The sequence below is a fragment of the Bos javanicus genome, chromosome 25 (assembly GCF_032452875.1).
Source record: "Bos javanicus breed banteng chromosome 25, ARS-OSU_banteng_1.0, whole genome shotgun sequence".
Lineage (NCBI taxonomy): Eukaryota > Metazoa > Chordata > Mammalia > Artiodactyla > Bovidae > Bos > Bos javanicus.
Genome location: NC_083892.1, coordinates 6,180,373 through 6,202,932, shown reverse-complemented (window position 1 = coordinate 6,202,932; position 22,560 = coordinate 6,180,373). Strand labels below are relative to the sequence as shown.

The 22,560-nt window shown below is 43.8% G+C and overlaps 1 protein-coding gene and 1 long non-coding RNA gene across 9 annotated transcripts in view; one reads left to right on the top strand and one right to left on the bottom strand.

The window, feature by feature from the left end:
- Positions 1-22,560, bottom strand: part of RBFOX1 (RNA binding fox-1 homolog 1) — a 2,444,696-nt gene that overhangs the window by 447,572 nt on the left and 1,974,564 nt on the right. The gene's annotated exons all lie outside the window — the stretch shown is intronic.
- LOC133238208 (uncharacterized) lies at positions 140-21,070 on the top strand. The gene is made up of 2 exons (XR_009733467.1): positions 140-254; positions 20,670-21,070. It is a non-coding gene; the product is annotated as an uncharacterized LOC133238208 (long non-coding RNA).

Here is a 22,560-nt window from a genome sequence, read left to right as displayed (position 1 = left end):
AGAATACTGGATTGGGTCACCTAGGTATACATGGCCACAACAAAAATGAGAAGCACATGTATCTTGGGTGTTGTACAGGGTTCCAGCAACTTAGAACCTCACCTCTGTTTACTACCTTGCTTCTTAGCAACCAGGTCTGCAGCTGACCCGGACAAAAACGAAAACAAAAGCACCAGCCCCACCACCGCCTCAAGTGCCAGTGATGCTGAGAAACAGACCAGTGAACAGGAAGCCTGACGATGCTGCTGTAGATGGTAAGGGCCAGAATCGGTGTGTAACCCCAGGAGGGACTGATTTGCAATCCCCCACTTCCTAGGGCAAGAGATGGTTTGTCTTGGTACCACGCTCAACATAACAGTTCAGGGAGATCTTTATGACGTACAGAACGAGTTGCTTGTTTTCTGTTCTGTTCAAACACCTCTTCCCGCAGGCCCCTTCCTCTCACTGCGTAGTTGCCTCCCTGGCTGCTAGCTGGTGTCCTCAGAGGGCAAGCCTGCAGCAATGGACAAGCCTTCCCCACTGTGTTGATCTGCTCTGTGCCAGCCACCAGAGCTTCTTCCTCTGCCTCTACTGCATCAAGAATCTCTGTAAACTGTCCTGGATTTCAGCCTGCACCCCAGAGAAAGACCCGGAGAGTCCCAGGGCTCGGAAAATAACTGCATGACCCTATCTGACCCTATCCTGGCCAGGGGAAGACTAGGGAGTTTACTGCCATCGAAGTGCGGCGATGCCCATGGTGGATGTATTAACAGTATTCCAGCTCCCAGAAACATACAAGCTGGGTCTATATTCAAGATGTGCTACTTACAGGGTCTGTACAGAGGGCATGCAAAGGAACCACTCTATGGCTCAGTTCTTTTATCTGTAAAACTGTTAGTTGCTCTGTCGTGTCTGACTATTTTGCAACTTCATGGACTGTAGCCTGCCAGTCTCCTCTGTTCATGGGTTTCTCCAGCCAAGAATACTGGAGTGGGTTACTATTCCCTCCTCCAGGGGATCTTCCCGACACAAGGGTCTGGGGTTGACTCGGGGTCTCCCACATTGCAGGCATATTCTTTACCATCTGAGCCACCAGGGAAGCCTCGTATCTTTAATAGGCGGCTAATAATAGCCCCCTCACAGAACTACAATGATTCTCAGATTTTTTTTCCTGCCTAATTCATGTAATAACTTTTATTGCAATAAAAGTTTGAAAACAATGAAGGGGGTTGCATGAAATTAATGGATAATTTTTTTTTTTTGGTTCAAGTTAGTATATTTGCACACAGGCACAAACGCACACACACATACAAACTCACACACACCATCTGTTCTCATCATCATCTCATAAAGGAAAGGGCATTTTGTACCCAAAAGTAAGAAGGACAGATCCTCAAAATAAAGGACAGCCTTTCAAATGGATTAAATTTAGGTCTATTAAAAATTTCACTAAATTGCCCTTAATTTTCTCATTTAGCTGCAGTCTGCTGAGAATGTCATTATGGAATCAGATGAATGGGTGGATCCATTTGGGAACCACTTAGAAAATGAGTATAAAGTGCCTCTTAGCAAGGGCATAAGCACCCCAAAAATCAACAATACACATTACCTATTAAGGGGATGCTTGGAAATGATGAACAGTGAGAGACACAAGTTGGCATCACTAACCTCTTCACCCCCACAGACTCCCTGCAGTAGACCCAGCCAAATACCTTTCTCATTTCCGAGTTCCCTGAGCTACAGAGCAGCATGCCTTTCACATGGGAGAAGCTTAATCAAGGTCATACGGATTGGATTGCTGGTTTCCCTTTCCCCAATGACACAAGGATTGCAGCCTGCTCATTCAAGGCCACCGGAAATGATGGCTCTGATGGGGGGGTTGGGCGCTTCTTCTGGACCATATGGGGCTTCCCTGGGGGCTCAGATGGTAAAAATCCGCCTGCAAGGCAAGAGACCTGGGTCTGATCCCTGGGTTGGGAAGATTCCCTGGAGAAGGGAATGGCTACCCATTCTAGTATTCTTGCCTGGGAAATCCCATGGCCCACAAAGAATCAGACAGGACTGAGTGACTAACCCTTTCACTCTTTAAAAAAAAACTCTCTGGCTCATATGAGGGTGTGTGGTGTAGTACAGAGGGCGGAATCCACCTTTTGGAGTCTCTCTTTTTGGGTGTGAAGTTCTGGTTCTCCCTCATTCTCCTATGGCTGCTATGAAATGTTGATGGAGTTATAATAAGTTCAGTTTCATTCAAAGAGGCGAAGAATAAATGTTAAATCACTCAGTCATGTCCAGCTGTTTGCGATTCCATGGACTGTAGGCCACCAGGCTTCTCTGTCCATGGGATTCTCCAGGTAAAAATACTGGAGTGGGTGGCCATTCCCTTTTCCAGGGGATCTTCCCATCCTAGGGATCGAATTGGGGTATCCTGAATTGCAGGCAGATTCTCTACTGTCTGAGCCACCAGGTAAGCCTCATTCAAAGAGGGAATGATGCTAATTTGGCCTTCCTAAATAAGTTGTTAAAACATAAATTAACATAGTACCTGTAAGTTCTGAGGTTGGTGCCTACCATCTAATAACCACTCGTACAAACTAGTGACTATAATTATGACTTATTTTTCTACTCAGTCCCCAACCAGCTGCTGAAAGAGGCATTCCTCTTTTTTGCCAAAACTTACACAAACAAGACCAACAATATCAATACATTCATGGACTGAGTAACTTCAGATGCAATTGTTTTTGAGAATTTTTTTCAAATGACATGACATTCATATGAAAATGTATAGACATCACCTTTCTGCCCTGGTCCTCTGTACACACATTTTATTTAACCTTGCTAATGAATCAAATGAACACAAACTTTCACATTAGTCCTTGTCAACTAAATTCCTCAACGGCTGAATCTCACAAAATGTCAGGTCAAGTTCTTTTACTGTTTTTGTGGAAACTGACTATGGTTAACACTTGTAATGAGATTGCTTATGGCCAGAGCAATAGATCTCTGTATCTATATAAACGTATATCTATTTATCTGCCAATCCTTATTTACCCTATCTGTCTATCTATCTCCTCACAAAACCTTGTAAAGTAGGTTTTACAGCTCGAGCTTACAGAAGAAGAAACTGAAGTTGCAAGAACTATGCTCTTGTCTCTGTAATAAAGAACGAGGGGTAGTGTTTTCAGAAAGGTCTGTTGAATTAAAAAGGCAGGAAGTTTTCTTTCCATCGGCATGCTATACCAGTAGTGGAAGAAATGCTGCATACAAAATCATGATTGCCATCATCATCATCATCTTATTTGTCATCATTTGCAATACCTAAACTTAGCAAGCACTTCTCCAAAGCATTATTCTTTGTCAATTTGGCTGCAAGATTTCCTCTTCCAGGAATCTATCCTAGAGACCAGCTACCGAATTTTATGATGGGAGTTTCCTAGATTTCTAGTCCCTATTTACTAGAGGGTGGGAGAAGTAAGTCCCGCCCTGACTTCCCTGTTGGCTCAGTGGTAAAGAATCCACCTGCCAATGCAGGAGATCCAGGTTCAATTCCTGGGTCAGGAAGATCCCCTGGAGAAGGAAATGGCAACTCACTCCAGTATTCTTGCCTGGAAAATCCCATTGACAGAGGAGCCTGGTGGGCTACAGTCCATGGGGGTCTCAAAGAGTTGGATGCATTTGAGCATGTGTACATGGAGAGACTGTTCTATCAGAGCAGCCAACTGACATTGAGTCAGGAGTGTCCCCAGACACATCAGGCAGAGCCCCCAATTGAAAAAGACCCAGAGCAAGCGAATACCTTAAGTGTCCAGAGGAGGTTTCCCGAAATGATCGGTTCCAGGAGGTGGTGCTGAAGGAGAGTGCAGAGTTTAGCACTTGAGAGGGTGGGAGTCTCGTTTCCAGTGCACAGGACAGAATGTAAGCGCGTGGGACAAGGGACCGTAGGCAGCAGAGACAAAAACGGCTAAGCGGTGATTTCTCCTAATGAACAAGTGGGTGGAGAGGTCTACTTTGGGAAGCCTCCACACCCCACCCACTCTCTGTGTTTCGACTTGCTGCAAACCTGAGGGCAAACAAAGCCTGCAGAAGATTCTGCTTTTCCTCTGCAGCAAGCTTGGCTGCAAGGTCCTTTGACCCCACCGATGCTCAGAAAGATTTATCTTTATGTAACCAGAGTCACCCTCAAGCCTATCCTACGAGAAATGATTTTGCCTCTATCATCTCAAGCTCTGGAATCATCCCTTTTGACCTTAACCCCCCGCCCAAGGTCCTATCTTGGCACAAGGTAAGAACTTCCACAGGGATCCCCAGCGATATTGGCACAGCTTCAAAGCCTGGCGGTTTCTGGCGGCGAGCTAGGAAGGATGTAAAGATTGGAGACAAAACTAGGTTAGTCTGCAAAAAAGTCACGTTGCAAATGGACCAGATATGAGCTAGAAGAGCTTCTTGGTTCTCAAGATCTCACTTCAACAGATACAAGTCTCTGGAATTTCAACTCTTAGTCCCCAGACTGCAATTCCTAATTATGGGAAACTCACACTCTTACAACCTCATCTGACCTTTCCACTCAGGTTTTTATATTATATGGAGTCTCTGAGTTCCATCCCAAGAACTCACAGTGAAGCTCAGCCTCTTGCTGTGTTCCACAGTACATCTACTCACGGAAGGCACATTTGAGTTTAGCAGATATCAAGACTGGGGATAGATATAAGGAAGAGAGAAAATAGGGGGAAACACGACTCTAGAGGGATCAGCATGAATCACCTTCTCTCAAAGGACACTTGGCTATTCGGCCACCATCCACTGCAATTAGACTCTCCTGGTTCCAGAATTTCTAGGCCATGCTTCTATTTCCTCTTTCCCTTCCCACTGAGAGCCCAAGAGCAAATTCCCATGCCCACCCTTTTGTCTCAAGTTTCCTTTTCCTTGAAATGTTGACATCTGATTCCCTAGAGGGAATCACCTTCTCACTCAAGTTTGTGTCTGTGGGTGCTCAGTCACTCAGCTGTGCCTAACTCTATGCGACTCTATGGACTGTAGCCTGCTAGGGCCCTCTGTCCATGGAATTTTCCAGGCAAGAATACTGCAGTGGGTTGCCATTTCTTCTTCCAGCGGATCTTCCCAACCCAGGGATCGAACCCGTGTCTCTTGCCTCTCCTCCACTGGCAGGTGGATTCTTTACCACCAACACCATCTGGGAAGCTCAAGTGTGCATCAAGCCATTTTTTCCAAACTCAAACAGAATTCTGCAGAAGATGACTTATTGTGCCCACTGTTAAAAGAAGCGTATCCTTTGCACTTGGTTTCAGATAGAACAATCTGACACTCTAGCAGGCACGGGGACACGTTAAGAGGAAAACTACGTATTTCCCCGGCCGCACCTTTTTATACAGGTCTGTGGCAGAATTCTTACGCGCTCCATAAACTTGAGATCTCCGTCAGAATCATCTTGTGCTTTGTTAGGTCTCTTAACACTTGTACCCCGATTGCCATCACCCTGAATGACCTACTTACTACGGTGCTCTTTGCGTGTGGGAGAAGGGTTTGCAGCATTGGTGGGAATCCACTGCATCCCTCTCTCCAAGAATCCTCAGCTCCCCTGCAGCCCTCAGGAAGGATCACGCACCTCAAACTGCTTTCTGCACGTCTCAGTATAAAGGTCCTGTCCTCCTGGCTGTTTCCACACCACCCAAACAAAATGTTGTGTACATCCCACTCTCTGCCTTTATGGACTTGCCTTTCCTTGTGGAAGCACCTCCCTCTCATTTACATAACCCTGAAACCCTAACATCTGCCCTTCATACTTCCCTCTGCAGCTTGGACTAGTCAATCCATCCCCACATTATATCACTCTGAGCTCTCCCATCTCTTGACTATAAAGTCTCTCCATTTTCCATTGCCCTGTCCCGATGCATCCTATTATTCTGTGTGTGTGTGTGTGTGTGTGTGTTAGTCATTCAGTCATGTCCGACTCTTTGTGACACCATGGACTGTAGCCCATCAGGCTCCTCCGTCAATGGGATTCTCCAGGCAAGAGTACTGGTGCAGGTAGCCATTCCCTTCTCCAGAGGATCTTACTGACCTAGAGATCGAACCTGGGCCTTCAGCATTGCAAGCAGATTTTCTACCATCTGAGCCACCAGGGAAGCCCCTGCTCCTGCTGCTGCTACTAAGTCGCTTCAGTCGTGTCCGACTGTGTGTGACCCCATAGATGGCAGCCCACCAGGCTCCCCAGTCCCTGGGATTCTCCAGGCAAGAACACTGGAGTGGGTTGCCATTTCCTTCTCCAGTGCATGAAAGTGAAAAGTGAAGTTGCTCAGTCATGTCTGACTCTTAGTGACCCCATGGACTGCAGCCTACCAGGCTCCTCCGTCCATGGGATTTTCTAGGCAAGAGTACTGGAGTGGGGTGCCACTGCCCCTCGCCTAGACTAAAACCACAACAAACAAAACAACAACAAAAGCTATGCTCTCCTAACTGGTTCCTTTGCTCAGCTTCAGATCTTCCCAACTCACACTCTACACTGATTTCACAGGAGAATTTTAAATACACAAAAACAGGGTTTCCCTGTTTTGGCTTAGCGGTAAAGAATCCCCTGCCAATGCAGGAGACCCAGGTTCAATCCCTGGTCCGGGAAGACCCCATGTGCTACTACGGGGCAACAAAGGCAGTGCCAGTAACAACTGAAGCCTGTGAGCCCTAGAGCCCAGGCACCTCAAGGACAGAAACCACCACCGTGAGAAACGGGCACACCACAACCAGAGAGGAGCCCCTGGTCGCTGCGACTAGGGAAGAGCCCAAGGAGCAACGGAGACCCAGCGCAGACAAAAATGAATCAGCAACTATATAAATAAATAACATTATTAAAAAGATATATAGAATAAGCACACCCATCTTCCACTCAGAAGACATCAGAGACCCTTCCCACCGAGGATGACCCGATAGCACACACTTTGATGAGGCTCTTCACCTCTTATCTGGCAACAGAACAGGCACTTTCTTGAATGTGCCTCCCTCCCCTCTGGATTCTGGTCACTGCATACCTAGTCTTGTAATTGCGTATGCCCAGCGCATATTAAAACCTCTCCAAATATATGTTCCTTGGCTGAAACTGCTTTAATGATATGAAAGTACAAATCCCAGAATACCCAGGGTGTAATTAAATAAATAAGCCCGGAATGAAACATGCATCTTTGTATGTCGTGCAATGTCGAGATGGAGATGAAAGCTCCTGTGTGCGTTTCACTTTATTCTTCACAGGGGCAGAGCTGGGTACATACTGATAGCGCTGTTACCCGCAAGGATGCTGAAACCCAGAGGGGTTATGTAAGCTTCCTGCATATAAATGGGACAGCCAGTGTGGAAGCGAGGTCCTTGTCTGTTTACTGTCTATCTCCTGCTTCCCCCCTGGCACTCACCTAGTCCCCCAGAACTTTATGTTCCCTCTTAATGTTGCAATCAGAACAGCACCTGACCTACTGATGCAGAGGCTTGTTAACCATTGGTCAAATCAATGAGACAACGTGGAAATGACAAGTCCTCCTCTACTTGGAGAAGGGAATGGCACCCCACTCCAGTATTCTTGCCTGGAGAATCCCATGGACAGAGGAGCCTGGCAGGCTACAGTCCATGGGGTCGCAAGAGTTGGACATGACTTAGTGACTAAACCACCAAACCACCTCTACTTGTACACCTCTGATTTCCATTAGATGCTCACTAATTGAAAGATTGATTGATGCAGTCATTCATTCATTCATCAGATACAGCTTTTTTTACCTTTTTATTTTGCACTGGGGTCAGATCAGATCAGATCAGTCGCTCAGTCGTGTCCGACTCTTTGCGACCCCATGAATCACAGCACGCCAGGCCTCCCTGTCCATCACCAACTCCCGGAGTTCACTCAGACTCACATCCATTGAGTCAGTGATGCCATCCAGCCATCTCATCCTCTGTCGTCCCCTTCTCCTCCTGTCCCCAATCCCTCCCAGCATCAGAGTCTTTTCCAATGAGTCAACTCTTCGCATGAGGTGGCCAAAATGTGATAGTTTCATGTGGACAGTGGAGGGACTCAGCCATACATATAGATACATCCATTCTCCCCCAAACTTCCCTTTCATCCAGGCTGCCACATAACACTGAGCAGAGTTCCCTGTGCTTTACAGTAGGTCCCTTTTAGTTATCCATTTTAAATACAGCAGTGTGTACATGTCCATCCCAAACTCCCTAACTATCCCTTCCCCCTGGCCACCATAAGATTGCTCTCTAAGTCTCATCAGGCATATGTTGAATGAATTCACTCTGCTAAGCGCAGTGCTGGAGATACAATGATCAATAAACAGGAGATGGAATTTACATTCTAGATGAACCTGATATTTGGGGATCATCTGGATTTTAAAAAATAAGGCTTTGCAACTCTGTGTCAGCTTATGAATCAGCATTTTCTCAACTTTCTGCAACAAGTTAGAATACCAAAGTGAATTGGATTGTGAGGCTAATTGAAAACAATATTAATTATCCATACTCCTAACTTCAATATTTGGTATTCATCAAAACAGCCTCATTTTCTCACTGATTGGCTTTATAATAAATGTTTTACATTTGAATTGATAAAATTCATCTCCACTCTGCTCCTTTCATCTCTTTTACAAATGTAGTTTCATGTAGAACTTATTTGTTAATGTGTTTTTACTGGGGTAAAAGCATATATATATACACAAATACATATATACATTTGAGAATCTATTTTCCTGGGTGACACTAACACCCTGGTATGAGGCTCTGATTATAGGCTCACTCTCCTATGGGAAAAAAATAAAGAATTTTTAATTTTTTAGTCCATGTTCTGAGGCCATAGAGTTTCATCTGTCCATTTCCTGTCTTCTTGAGGGTAAGTGGATGATAATAAGAACAGGGGAGTCAGATCACCTGGTCCTGAATCTTGGGTCTCTTTTGTCCAGCTGGGTGACTTTTGGCAAGTTATTTATACCTTCTGGGTCATGGGGTTTTCATTTACAAATAAAAAGGGCATGAACACATTTTTCACAGTCTGGATAACGTGGATGACATAATATGTGTAACTTGCTTAGTGAAATGCTTGGCATCTAGAAAAGTGCTGTGTGTATTAGAGCCATAGCTACGATGACAGTGATGATATAGCGTTGGTGATGGTGATCTTGTTATTAACTGTGAACACAGGAACTGTTGTTGTCATTCATCTCTCAGTCATCTCCGACTCTTCGTGACCACATGGGCTGCAGCACACCAGGCTTCCCTGTCCTTCACTGTGTCCTGGAGTTTGCTCCAATTCATGTCCATTGAGTCAGTGTTGCCATCCACCCATCTTATCCTCTATTGCCTCCTTCTCCTCCTGCCCTCAATCTTGTCCAGCACCAGAGTCTTACCCAGTGAGCTGGCTCTTTGTATTGCATTGAGTGACCAATGCAATTGGCTTCTGTTGAAAAGACAACCGTATTCTCTTTGGTGGGAAAGGATGAGGGCCATCCTGTTCCTCATTTCCAGGAGAACCCTTTGCTAGTTCACTGTCCTGCCCTTCTCTCTTAACTCGAGTTTCCAGCTAAGGAAGCAATTGGAATCTCTGTCGCCACCTGGACTCCCCCTACTTTCTCACCTCATATCTGGGCCACAGACATCTCTGAGGAGCCTCTCTCCTGCATCACACAGGAGCTGACACCACTGTTCTGCTGGGGAACTCTGGGGGACGTTAATATTTTATGACCTCTTTAGTGAAACACCAAACTCCAGGGTGCAGATACTTCCTCTAATTCAGATTCTCAGCAGGCTTCCACCCTCCCTTTCTCCACCCCCGCCTCTCACCATCCAAGCCATTCCAAGATTGCTTTCCCCCCACGCATAGCCACTGTCCTGTCAAGAGGCACACCATTCCAAGAAATGTCATAAAAAGAAAATAAGAGCAAAGTTAAGAATTATTGAGCTTTTACTGTGTGCTGGGTGCTACGCCAAGTATTTTACATTGGTTATCACATTTTTTGTCTTCCCAGAAACCCAACCAGAAAGGTAGTCTGACTCCTCCCTTTTGAAAGGCGAGGAAACTGCAAATTGGGGAAGACAAATAACCCTTTGAATCCACACACTCAGCCTCTAACTTGAATCGGTGTGATTTCTTTGGCTCTGATATTCTACTTTATTGCATAATTCATTCCTGAAAATGGATTTTTAAATCAAAATGTCTGAAAGTGGAACAACTGATATAAGAGTCCTCTGAGAGGTAGGTCTCTCCCCATAAAGTAAATGGGATTGCAAAATTCCAAACTATGGTGGAGGCAGACGCTGCCTCCCCCAGGTTCCTGTGAGGATTGTAAACTACCCACAGGGTCTCCCCGTTGTTATGGAAACCCTGGACCAGGGCAGGGAAAGCTCAAGCTTTGACCCAATGCCCAACGGAGGTCTGGGTGTGTGTGCTTCTCCTTACATCCACAGAGCTTGAGTAAAATGGATCTCAGCCAGCAAACATCCTCGGGATTCGATTTTGATTTTCTGGTCAAACAAACAACCAGACACGACAGCTAATCTACTGCCCATTCCATTGGGACTACATCCCCTGGATTTGGAAATACAGCTAGGAAAGAATATTTTGAAAAGCAAAAAAAAAACAAACACTTATGAAATGAGGGGGCAGGGATAGAATGAGATATACATGTATATTTATATAGTATGATTCCACATATGTAGTCAGTTTGGGTCTACAATTTACATTCTCGATTTCCATGTGTATCTCCTTCTAGACTGAAATCTATATGGAGACTACTGGTGACTTTTATCACTTTTTTATTGTTAATCTGTATTAACTGCAGCCATAAAATTACCTTGGCAGGTAAACTATGACAAACCTAGACAGTGTATTAAAAGCAGAGACATCACTTTGCCAGCAAAGGTCCATATAGTCAAAGCCATGGTTTTTCCAGTAGACAGGTATGGATGTGAGAGCTGGACCATAAAGAAGGCTGAGCACTGAAGAACTGACACTTTTGAATTGCTATCCTGGAAAAGATTCTTGAGAGTCCCTTGGACAGCAAGATCAAATCAGTCAACCCTAAAGGAAATCCACCCTTAATACTCACTGGAAGGACTGATGCTGAAGCTGAAGTTCCAATACTTTGGCGACAGAGGATGAGATGGTTGGATAACGTCACTGACTCAATGGACATGAGTTTGAGCAACTCCAGGAGACAGTGAGGGACAGGGAAGCCTGGTGTGCTGCCCTCCATGGGGTTGGAAAGAATCAGACACCACTTTGTGACTGAACAATTAGCCACGTTTTCTCTAACGATCACAGAGCAGTCTTTTTAATAAGGAAAAGAGAGATTTCCACTTCTTTCCCTTTTGTTGCCTCTATTTAAGTGGCCCAGGTCACAGAGTGAAAACACCTGCTTCCCCATCACAGGCATGGTCAGAATCTCACCAAGCCTTAAGGAAAAACAGGGATGTCATCTACCAGGAATAAACTTGGACATTCTCACTGTCCTGGCCCATCAGAGACAGTTTAATAGTGACTCTAGAAAGAGGCGAAGAGCCCTCATGCGCAGCTCCTGAGCACCGCAGCTCTCCATGGGAGCCTAATTATAGTCACCAAAGAAGTTTCTTTCCCGTCTCTCCAGGTCCTCTGCAACAGCTCATCATTCCGGTGGCACTTTTGTGGGGAGAACCTCATTTCTATTTTTATGATGAGGACTGCTTGTCTTTACCAGCTCTTTGTACATAGATCAAGACATTAGGATAACCTGCACTTTCCCCGGGCAAATGAGAATTACTAATTTTCTCTCTCTATTAAGGGCTGTGCCACCTCCATCTGCGTCATCAATATTTATTTCACAGGCTAAGACCCCAAGGATTCTGGTACGAGGTTAACCAGTTCAGCACTACGCGGCCTCACGCTCCTCATGCTTATTTATTGCCTGTGCCCATTTTCAACAAAGAGAGGAGCCATGCAGCTTTACCCTGACCTATGGAAGCAGGATCTTCTTTCAAATATGAAACCCAAAGTCCCACCCTGATATTTTGAGTACATTCACGAGATGACTTTTCTGTAAAAGAAGGAAGTGAAGTCAGAGCTCAGACCTTTGGAATCCTATAAAGCCACATGATGTTTGTATAACAATGAAGGTGGAAGAATTTGAAAGTTATATCATGTCACCCCCAGCCAACAATCACATCTGATAATGCTGATGCTGATTAAAAATATCACTTAATATTAGAGGTTCCTCCATGTTACGCATTCTAAAAACTGATTTGCATACATGATTTTACTTAATCCCCATGCTAAAGTTTTTATTCATGCACCCACTCATTCATTCCTTATTTAATTCATATATAAATATTTATAGATTAGTAAATTATGTTCTCAGCTTTGTGAGATGTCCCCAGCATACAGTGATGAGACACATAAACAAGCAAACAAACAAACAAAACTCAATCTATTTACTCTGATGAAACTTAAACTCTACCGGAAGAGAATTTCCAAAATCAATTCAATCAGTTTTTTGTAAAACAAATGTCCCAGCAATTTTGTTCCTGAGCACTTATCCTGGAGAAGGGAAACTTATGTTTACACAAAAATCCTTCGGTGAAGTTCTATTTATAATAGCTAACAATAGGAATCCATTCAGATATTCTGCAACAGATGACCAGTTAGAGAAACAGTGGTTCACACCATGGAATACTACTCAGCAATGAAAAGGAACAAAGGATTGATATACACAATGACAGCTTGGCTGAATCTTCAAAGAATTACACTGGGTTAAAGCAAAAATCAACTTCAAAAGGTTAGTTATTAGTATATGGCTCCATTTGTGAAATGACTAAATTTTAAAGATGAAGAACAGACCAATGGTTGTCAGGTGTTAAGAACTGGAGGAGGGCTGGTGCGGTTATAAAAGGACAAGAGAAAGAATCCTGTATTGACAGAATTTTCCTGGAAGGTGACTATGGTGATGAACCCGTAAACCCACACATGTGATAAATACACCTCCTCCTGCAAACACACACACACACCAAGTAAAACTGGGGAGAACTGAAATAAGATCAGCAGGTCATTTCAATGCCAACATCTTGGTTGTGGCATTGAAGCACAACTCTGCCAAGTGTTACCTTTGGGAAAAACTGGGTAAAAAGCACATGGGACTCTCTCGGCATTATTTCTTACAGCTGTATGTGACTTGACCATGATCTCAATAAATATTTCTATTAAAAATAAATTACACAGTGAGTGTGATAAAGGCCAGTTGCGGTCAATGCTATAACAGAAAAGAACAGGGCTTTCACATTTTTAGAAAGGGAACTAACTATACATAGCGGGGGCTGGATTTAGACTAAGGGCGAGAGAAGACTTTTTTTTTTGGGAAGAGGTGGCATTTCATTGGGCGACAGAGAGATGCAGAGTTGGTGAGGAGAAAGGTGGGTGGTGAAGAGTTCTAGGAAAAGAAACAGAGTGTGACGGGCTTGGAGAAGGGGCGTGCTTGCTCAGGGAGCAGAAACAGGAGTGCTATGGTAAGAGGGGGTCCAGTCTCCAGAGGCCAATACCCAAGAAGAGGGGGCCGCAGTTGAGCAACTGACCTAATTCTGCATAAGAGCTATAATTCTACCCTTTCTTCTGTTGCCAGAAAAAGAGGCTCAGTCTGTGTGAGGTCCTACATCTAGGCAGCATCAGACCTAGGAATCAACATCAAAGCTACACCAAGTCCACTGTCTCCTGTAAAAAAAAAAGACCTTTAAATACACCCTTGCTGTTCAACCCAGCAACACCACTTCATAGGGATTTACCAAAGAGAATTAAAAATGTATATTCATAGAAAGGCCTGTACGCAAATGTGTACAGCAGCTCTCATAATCGGCAAAAACTGGAAAGGACCCAAAGATCCTTCAGCTGTTGAATAAACAAGCCTATTTGCATCCACTCTAGGGTGATATTCAGAATAAACAGGAAAGAAGAGACCACTGGTGGACACCACAGATAAATCTCAAATTCACTCTATAGAAAGAAAGAAGTTGGACTCAATGGCTGTCTACTTCAGTTCAGTTCAGTTCAGTTCAGTCACTCAGTCGTGTCCGACTCTTTGTGACCCCATGAATCGCAGCACACCAGGCTTCCCTGTCCATCACCAACTCCCAGAGTCCACCCAAACTCATGTCCATCAAGTTAGTAATGCCATCCAGCCATCTCATCCTCTATCGTCCCCTTCTCTCCTGCCCCCAATCCCTCCCAGCATCAGGGTCTTTTTCAATGAGTCAGCTCTTCGCATCAGGTGGCCAAAGTACTGGAGTTTCAGCTTCAGCATCAGTCCTTCCAATGAAAACCCAGGACTGATCTCCTTTAGAATGGACTGGTTGGATCTCCTTGCAGTCCAAGGGACTCTCAAGAGTCTTCTCCAACACCACAGTACAAAAAGCATCAATTCTTCGGCGCTCAGCTTTCTTCACAGTCCAACTCTCACATCCATACATGACCACAGGAAAAACCATAGCCTTGACTAGACGGACCTTTGTTGGCAAGGACTATTTATATGGTGTTCTAGAAAAAGCAAACCAGAAGGACTGGGAAAAGATTGGTGACTGTCAGGGTTGGGGCTGGGAGTTGGCTACAAACAGACCCTGGGGAAGTTTTTTGGAATGATGGGTATGTTTGATATCCTGATGGTGGTGCTGGTGACATTGCTGTTATGTCTTTGTTGAAACCTGCAGAACTGTATGCTGAGAAGGGCAAGCTTTACTCCATGTAAATTATACCTTGGGGACTTCTCTGGTGGTCCAGCAGTTAAGAATCCGCCTTCCAATGCAAGGGACCTGAGCTTGACCCCTGGTTGGAGAACTATGATCCCACAGACCTTGGGGCAGCTAAGTCCATGCACTGCAGCGAGAGAACTCATAACCCCCAAAGAAGAGCCTACATGGGGGAGGATCCCACTTGCTGCAAGTAGGGCCTGATGCAGCCAGATAAATAAATACTAAAATTATACCTTGATAAACCTGACTTTGATCGAATGTGTGGGATAGCTTAAATCCAGGGAAGAGTCCTCTTCTCAGGTCTAGAAATTTCTGGGTAACCTCAGGAGGCAGTGAGATGAATAAGAATTTTAGTTTCAGAAGCTGTAATGAAGAAAAACGGAATGAGGATACCGCTTCCTGTCAGGTAGGGCAGGGAAGACCCACTCTAACCATTCTTAGGACCCAGAGAAGGAGCAGAGAGAGTCTGTTCTGCAAGGCAGAACGCCAAACCTAAGTAGTCACTGGTCTTGCCAAGCTGGGAAGATGACCTCAATTCTCTGAAATGTGACTTTGCTCACTTCACAAGGATGGCCAGGATGGACGCAATGGAGGAAAAGCTAAACCAAGTCAAAGTACGTGTTTGGATTGTCTTCATCTTTGAAGAGAACCAAAACTTTGTGCTCTGTGGCCAAAGTAAACAAAATTCAGGGCTAGGATTCAAGTCCTGCTCCAAGTATAGTAAGTCTACTGTGGAGGGAACACACACCTTCAAACAGCTAACCCAGGGCCGGAACACACTCCAACGTCTGCTAATCTGGCCCATTTGCTGTCAGGACCTGCTGCTCTCATTTAGCCCCTGGGCTTCTCAAAGTGCCTCTCCCTTGGGGACCATCAAGAGCCAATGATCAATTTCCCTTTCAGCTGCATGAGTCACTGGGAGCTGGCTTTGAGACAAGGCTACGTAGGTTTGGCCATTTCTGGAGGTTGCCTTTCCTCCTGGGGTTCTACCTTCGAGAAAGATGAACTCTGAGCCATCTCCAGGGAAGAATTGGTTCAGGTCAGGCACTATTAGGGTGAGCTGGCAAGCTACATCCTGTCTGGCCTGTTAGCTAAGCCAGCGCATCTGATCACAGTCAGTCTGACTCTTTCAACCTGCCTCTATGCCAGACTGCCCTTCTTCTCTCTTCCCCAAACCCTTTATTTTTGTTTCTTAGTGTTGTCCTTATCAGAACAGATATTCATCAAGCCTTCTGTCATCTATTCTTAACTGCCCATGTACCCAAAGCCTGCAGACACCCTAGGGCAGGGCTGGGGGTCTTGGTGACTGCAACGTGAACCCTTGACTCAGGCCTGAGAGTGACAAGAACTCAGTAAATGCCTGCCAAATAAAGGAACCACAGAAAGCTCGGGGCATGCGCAGAGAAATGAATTCACGAATCAACCCCCAAAGAGACCACCTGGTGCAAAGCAGAAAATATCATTAACTGAAAACAAGACATTTTTGAGAAATCTGCATTTCAGCTTTACCAAAGAGACATTGTAGCACTTGGCCCAAGTGGCATGTTCTATACAGAGAAAATGCAGCACTTATTTCTATTATTCTGAGGTTTACTCTGTAAGTTAAGAAAAGTTAGATGCTCAGCACAGGGTCCCCCACAGCTAAAGACCCATTTTTTTTTTAAAGAGAGAGAAAGAAAGAAAACAAAATATATATATATATATATATATTTTTTAAGTTACCAGAAACCTATGTCACTTTTATAATCTAATAGGCCTTCTTATCATCTCTCATCAGTATTTACATTTTAAAATCCAGCTCCTAAGAGAACTACAACTGAGTGTCTTCTAAAGAAAAGAAACACACAAACAAAAACCCAAGAAGAAAGCTTTTGAACAATGAAACTTTAACTGTTTTCGTTCTCTAACACCAATGAGAATAATTCCCTTTTGATGAGATAAATTTAGTCTGAGAGCAAGACAGCCTTAACCCAGCTGCATAATTCATTGGCAGCTTTAATCTTCAGGATGAATATTAGTGTACATTTCAGGTTTTATTGCATTTTTTAAACAAATGATATTTTAAGTTCAAAGCGAATATATCAAGAGCTGGCAATTTGTCATAGGGTTTTCCCTAAAAAAGAAAATCAAAATAACATTCCTTTGGACATTCTGATGTCAACTGGAGACTTCAGAACAAACGGAGTACAGAAAATGTTAGGTCAGGAAGGCAGATAAACAGAAGTCAACATGATGCAGACACATTGAACAGACAGTCATGATCAACTTTTAATGAGCTGTAAAAGCATGGATGAAACCACTACAACATTTGTGATTGGCTCCACTTCAATATAAAATAAAAAGTTTTTTTTTTTTTTTTTAAAGAAAAAAAAAAGTATGGATGAACTTCCTTCAAAGGATATGCTAATTAATACAGGACACATCTACATGATGCAAAGGGATATATTTAGTCAATCACTGAAACGGTTTGCCTTCAACATGTCCAACACCCCATGTAAATGTCAAATATATATGGGAGTCTTTAGGCCGATATTTTGATCTCCGGCAAATTTAAGGCTTAGTTGTCTAGAGACAGAGATTTAATCTCTCTTTGAGTATTAGTCTGGAATCTTTGTCTATTTAGCTGGTATATTTGCATATTTAGTCAAAAGGTGTGAAGACAGGCATACCTTCACAATAGGGCATTGGTTGAATCAGTATACCAAAAATTCCCACATCAACCAGCTCCAACTTAAAACCATGTGCTTTTACCTCAGGGCTTCCTTTGTGGCTCAGCTGGTAAAAAATCCACCTGCAGTGCATGAGCCCTGGGTTCCATTCCCTGGGTGGGAAGATCCCCTGGAGAAGGGAAAGGCTACCCACTCCAGGATTCTGGCCTGGAGAATTCCATGGACTCTATAGTCCATGGGGTCACAAAGAGTTGGGCACAATTGAGCGACTTTCACTCATTCACTTTAGAAATCTATCAGAACCAAACACCTCTTAATACACTAAGGAATCTTTTTAGCTGACCTACACGATGAGTTTGCATGACAGCTAAGTCTTATGTTAATCTGTCTTGACCACCAATAAGGAACTGGCAAAGAATTTTTGCTTCTTAGTCACTGAAATCTTCATCTCCATTTTAATCATGGTTCTTTACTATCATCTTCTTCTCCTAGCATTTTACTTCCTTTTCCCCCAAGTGAGGCTTCCCTGGTGGCTCAGACAGTAAAGAATTTGCTTGCAAGGCAGTAGACAGGTGTTCAGTCCCTGGGTTGGGAGCATCCTCTGGAGAAGTGAATGGCCACCCACTCCAGTATTCTTGCCTGGAGAATTCCACGGACAGAGGAACTGGGCGAGTTATAGTCCATGGGATGGCAAAGAGTCATACAGGACGGAGTGACTAACACATTCACTTTCCCTTAAGTGGGACATCTTTTGAAATAGAAATGGTTCTAGAAGGAGAACAGCGGCAAAGGATTCTCAGATTCCAAGAGGGGATGATTTTGATCTTAACTAATACCAATTGCATCTGAACTTACATTCCTATCTACTCTATAACGGATTCCACGTCCTTATATGAATTTGCTATCTTGACTCTTCTTTGGCTAATAAAGTCTGAAGACTATCATTTTTGGATGGTGCCCATTCTGGCAGACCATTCTCAAGCTTCTTGGGTATGTAATGGACCCTGGTGTCAAGGTTAAGAACTAATGACCTCCCAGATTCAAACACTTGTATTTTCATGACCATCCAGATTGGAGAAGGAAATGGCAACCCACTCCAGTATTCTTGCCTGGAGAATCCCAGGGACAGCAGAGCCTGGTGGGCTTGCCGTCTATGGGGTTGCACAGAGTTGGACACGACGGAAGCAACTTAGCAGTAGATTGTGTTGGTTACAATAGCCACCAGCTGTATCGACTATTATGGCCTCTTCCTAATGGTCTAGCCTTCAATTAGCCTTCATCCGTAAAACAGCATCCTCCTGGTGGCTCAGAGGTTTGATTATCCCACCCAGGGAAGGGGAAGCTTTCAGGAGAGATTTCTGAAAGGAGAGACCATCAGAGAGCAAACCAGTAGGGATTGTCTCTGAGTAACTATATATGCATTGCAGTTGAATATCATCATATTTGGCTTCTTAATAATCCATCCTCATCTTTGTTAATAACCAACAGATACCATTCCTCAGGATGAATAACTTGCAAAAAAAAATCATTAAATAAAAGTCAGTTAATTGCATTTCTTAAGAAATCCAACTTTTTAATGTTTCTTCTGAGAGCAGAGCTGTAGTATAGTCAAAGGATCAATTATCTTTTTTTTCCTCCTTTTTAAAAAAAACTTGCAGAATACAACATTTTCTTTCCTTAAAGGGCTGCAGACACATTCCCATTTCTTTCCATAAGAATAACTTGAAAAGGATGCAAAGTTATACAATCGACAATTCACTGCACACAGGCTGCTTTTGATTATATTGCCTCACAAACTAGATACTTTTCTGGGAAGCATAAAAACTGTTTATCACTAAACATTTGAGATTCCACTCAGATAATTTACACATAATTAGACAGAAGCCCACACTTCCGAGCGGCGGCATCACCTCCTCTTTCACAGACTATTCTTTAAGAACATTTTTGGTAGCATAATGAGTATTTTATGAGGATTTGTAATCAGTCGCAACGTAGGTGGGAACAAAGGTGAATTACTCCTCAACACGATCAAATCATTACATAACTCAGTGTGGAATAATGATGAGCTGAGGTTGGCAGAGGTAACCTGCCCAGGTATTTGGAGGTATTAGTAAATTCCAGTCTTTTCCAGAAGCATAGAATCAATTAAGTGATCCCTTGCATGCTCAGTCACTTCAGCCATGTCTGATTCTTTGCAACCCTATGGACTGTAGCCTGCCAGGCTCCTATGTCCATGGGGATTATTCAGGCAAGATTGCTGCAGTGGGTTGCGACGCTCTCCTCCAGGGGATCTTCCCCACCCAGGGATTGAACCCAGTTCTCCTGCATCGTAGGCAGATTCTTTACCGCTGAGCCACTGGGGAAGCCCAAGTGATTCTTTGGGCAGAAAAAATTTTTTTAAAAAGGAGTCAGCCAAGGAGAGGTAACTCCTACTTAGACTTCCCTACCCTTTGCTCTCCATCAGAGAAAGAGGTTAAAAAAAAAAAATCAGAATATTGAGAAGGGAGAGAAAGTGAATGGTATTTTCTAGTCACAGAGTCTCTCTTAGTCCTCACTGATGCCTAAGCTCTTTTGTGGCCTAGTACTGTATTTTTCAGACATCTTCTGTCCTAAGACATGATCAAACCTTTGGTAGGAAAAACAGAGCCAACTGCCTGCAAACCGACTATCCATCGCTCAAATATAAAGAGTCACCAGGGAGATAAGAAACAGTAGGGGGTGGGGACAGTATCATCAATTCATTTTAACACAAAGACCAAAGCTGGAGATAGCTCCATCTCTGAATACTGCATCACTCTGCATCCACACTTAAGAGGTGGCACTGTGTCTCCCGGTGGTGGTGTCACCTTTCCTGGCCCCTCTGGGGCTTCCCAGGTGGCTCAATGGTAAAGAATCCACCTGCCAATGCAGGAGACACGTGTTCGATCCCTGGGTCAGGAAGATCCCCTGGAGAAGGAAATGAAAACCCACTCCAGTATTGTAGTCTGGAAAATCCCATGGATAGGGAAGCCTGGTGGGCTACAGTCCATGGGGTCACAAACAGTCAGACACAACTGAGCGACTGAGCACACACACACGCACTTGTATCCACAAAGCTGAGTTGTCTGGCTTCCATTCGTGGGCAAAGAATTATGTTTTGATTTCTCTTTATGTTGCCTTTCCAAAAAGAGAGGTTCTGTATCATGTGTTTATGCATGAAATGTAAGCAGCTTATAATCTCAGCTATATCCAGTTTATACCATGACACAGCTGTGGATTTATTTTCCCCAGATTATTTACCAGGAGCGTCATCAAGGCCAAGTCTGTAGCAATTCCTGGAGCTGATGCTGATTCTCGGCTTCTGGACCAACAAGACAGCATTCTCTGAGGACTCACCCAGCTCTAAACTAGGCAGTGTGGAAAGATACAGCCTCAGGATGGTCCCTGTGAGGCTGGAGACAGATAAATGGATCGGGATGCTGGTGGCATAAGGAATCAAGACAATGTCTATTAATTTTATAACTACTGTCTTGGGAGACAGTGTGTCCAGAACTCCAACCGCATTCCCTGTGTCAGCGAAGCTCAACATTTGTACAAATTCAGCAGGCTTTCCAGATCGGGTTCTCCCTCACTCAAGACAGCCAAAAATTAACAACGAAATCCAAAATAATAACTTCCATGTAGTTATGGAAGCGAACGTGTGCGAGTATGTCAAAAACGTATTTATAAGAACATCTGTGCTACACTTGTTTATGTTAATGCCTGCAAATGATGGTTCCCAATAAAAAATCTGATGAATAAATGAAAGATAAAGAACCAGAAGCAATGTACACGTCTAAAATAGGGAAGTGGCTACGTACAGGGTAAACTGTTTGTATATCTGAATATTATGTAGCCGTTTGAAATCAAGTTTTAAGGCACATTTAACAGTATACATGGGGAAAAACTACGGTAGAATGCTATTTGGGGACAGGTTAGTAATGGATTGTGCAACTTCAGTTGTGTGTCTGTTTTCTTCCCTCTGTCCTTCCCTCCCCCTGGCCCTCTTTCCCTTCCCTCCTTCCCTCCTCTCCCTCCCTTCCTTCCTTCCGTCCTCTGTCCATCTGTCCATCCATTCATCTATCTATCCATCCATCCGAGGTATAAGTCCAAGCACACTGGTTAACGGAAGTCCAGAGTTCTACCTGCTCATCAGCACTGCTCTCCCAGCCCCCTTCACTCCTCCGGGACCACTTACGCAGATTCTTGAGCTTCTTGAAATAGATTAGAAGCCAATAATCTCATACAACCCTCCAAATCTGGACCATAAGGAAACTCAGTCCCATATAGAAGCTGGGATTCAGTTCACGTTCATGTCAGTACCAAGTTCAGAACACAGAGGTCCCTAATTCTCAGGCATTCAGTGAGTATTTGCATCCTCCGAGCTGAGGAAGAAAATCAGTCTCTTAAGAGAGTAGAGTAGTGTGTGTGTGTTGTGTATGTGTGTGTGTGTACACTTTGTCGTTGGATTAAATGTGTGTCCCTGAGCTAGACAGTTAAGTTTGCTGAATTTCAGTTCCCTCAACTGTAAAATGGGGACCAAAAAAAAAAATCACACCTTCTTTTATGAGGTTGTTGTGAAGATGAAATGACTTAATGTAAGTAGAGTTTATAATATTGCAGTACCTGGAACATAGCAAGCCTTCAATAAGCATTAGTTAATTTTATATTTTTTATCAATGTTGCTTCTATCTGAAAGCCTGCTTACATCTGTTAGATAGACAAAGATGGTATCAGCAAAGATCTCAATTGGTTTCTGGAATTTCATAAAGCCAGTGGGAAAATTCCACACTTGGCGTCTTTTCCAGCGCTTGGTGTCATTTCAGAGTGCCGAGATTTAGTTGGTGGAGAGGAGGATCCATCCAGTGTGCAGAAACACTCCTTGGAGATTTAATCAAAAGTATGATGGACTTAAGTAATACTACAGAAAAACAGAAACAATCGATGATATACTGAGGGAATTACATAATACATTTATGTATGGCAGATAATGAAATTAGGCAGTCGCAAAGAAAGAGAGAGAGAAAGCAAACGTGACGCTGGGAAATATAAACAGTTTTACGAACAAGACAATGAAATGGATGTGGCAAAAGCCTTCTGACGCATCTGTGCCCCCAGTGATGGGAGAGTTTTGACAAGACAA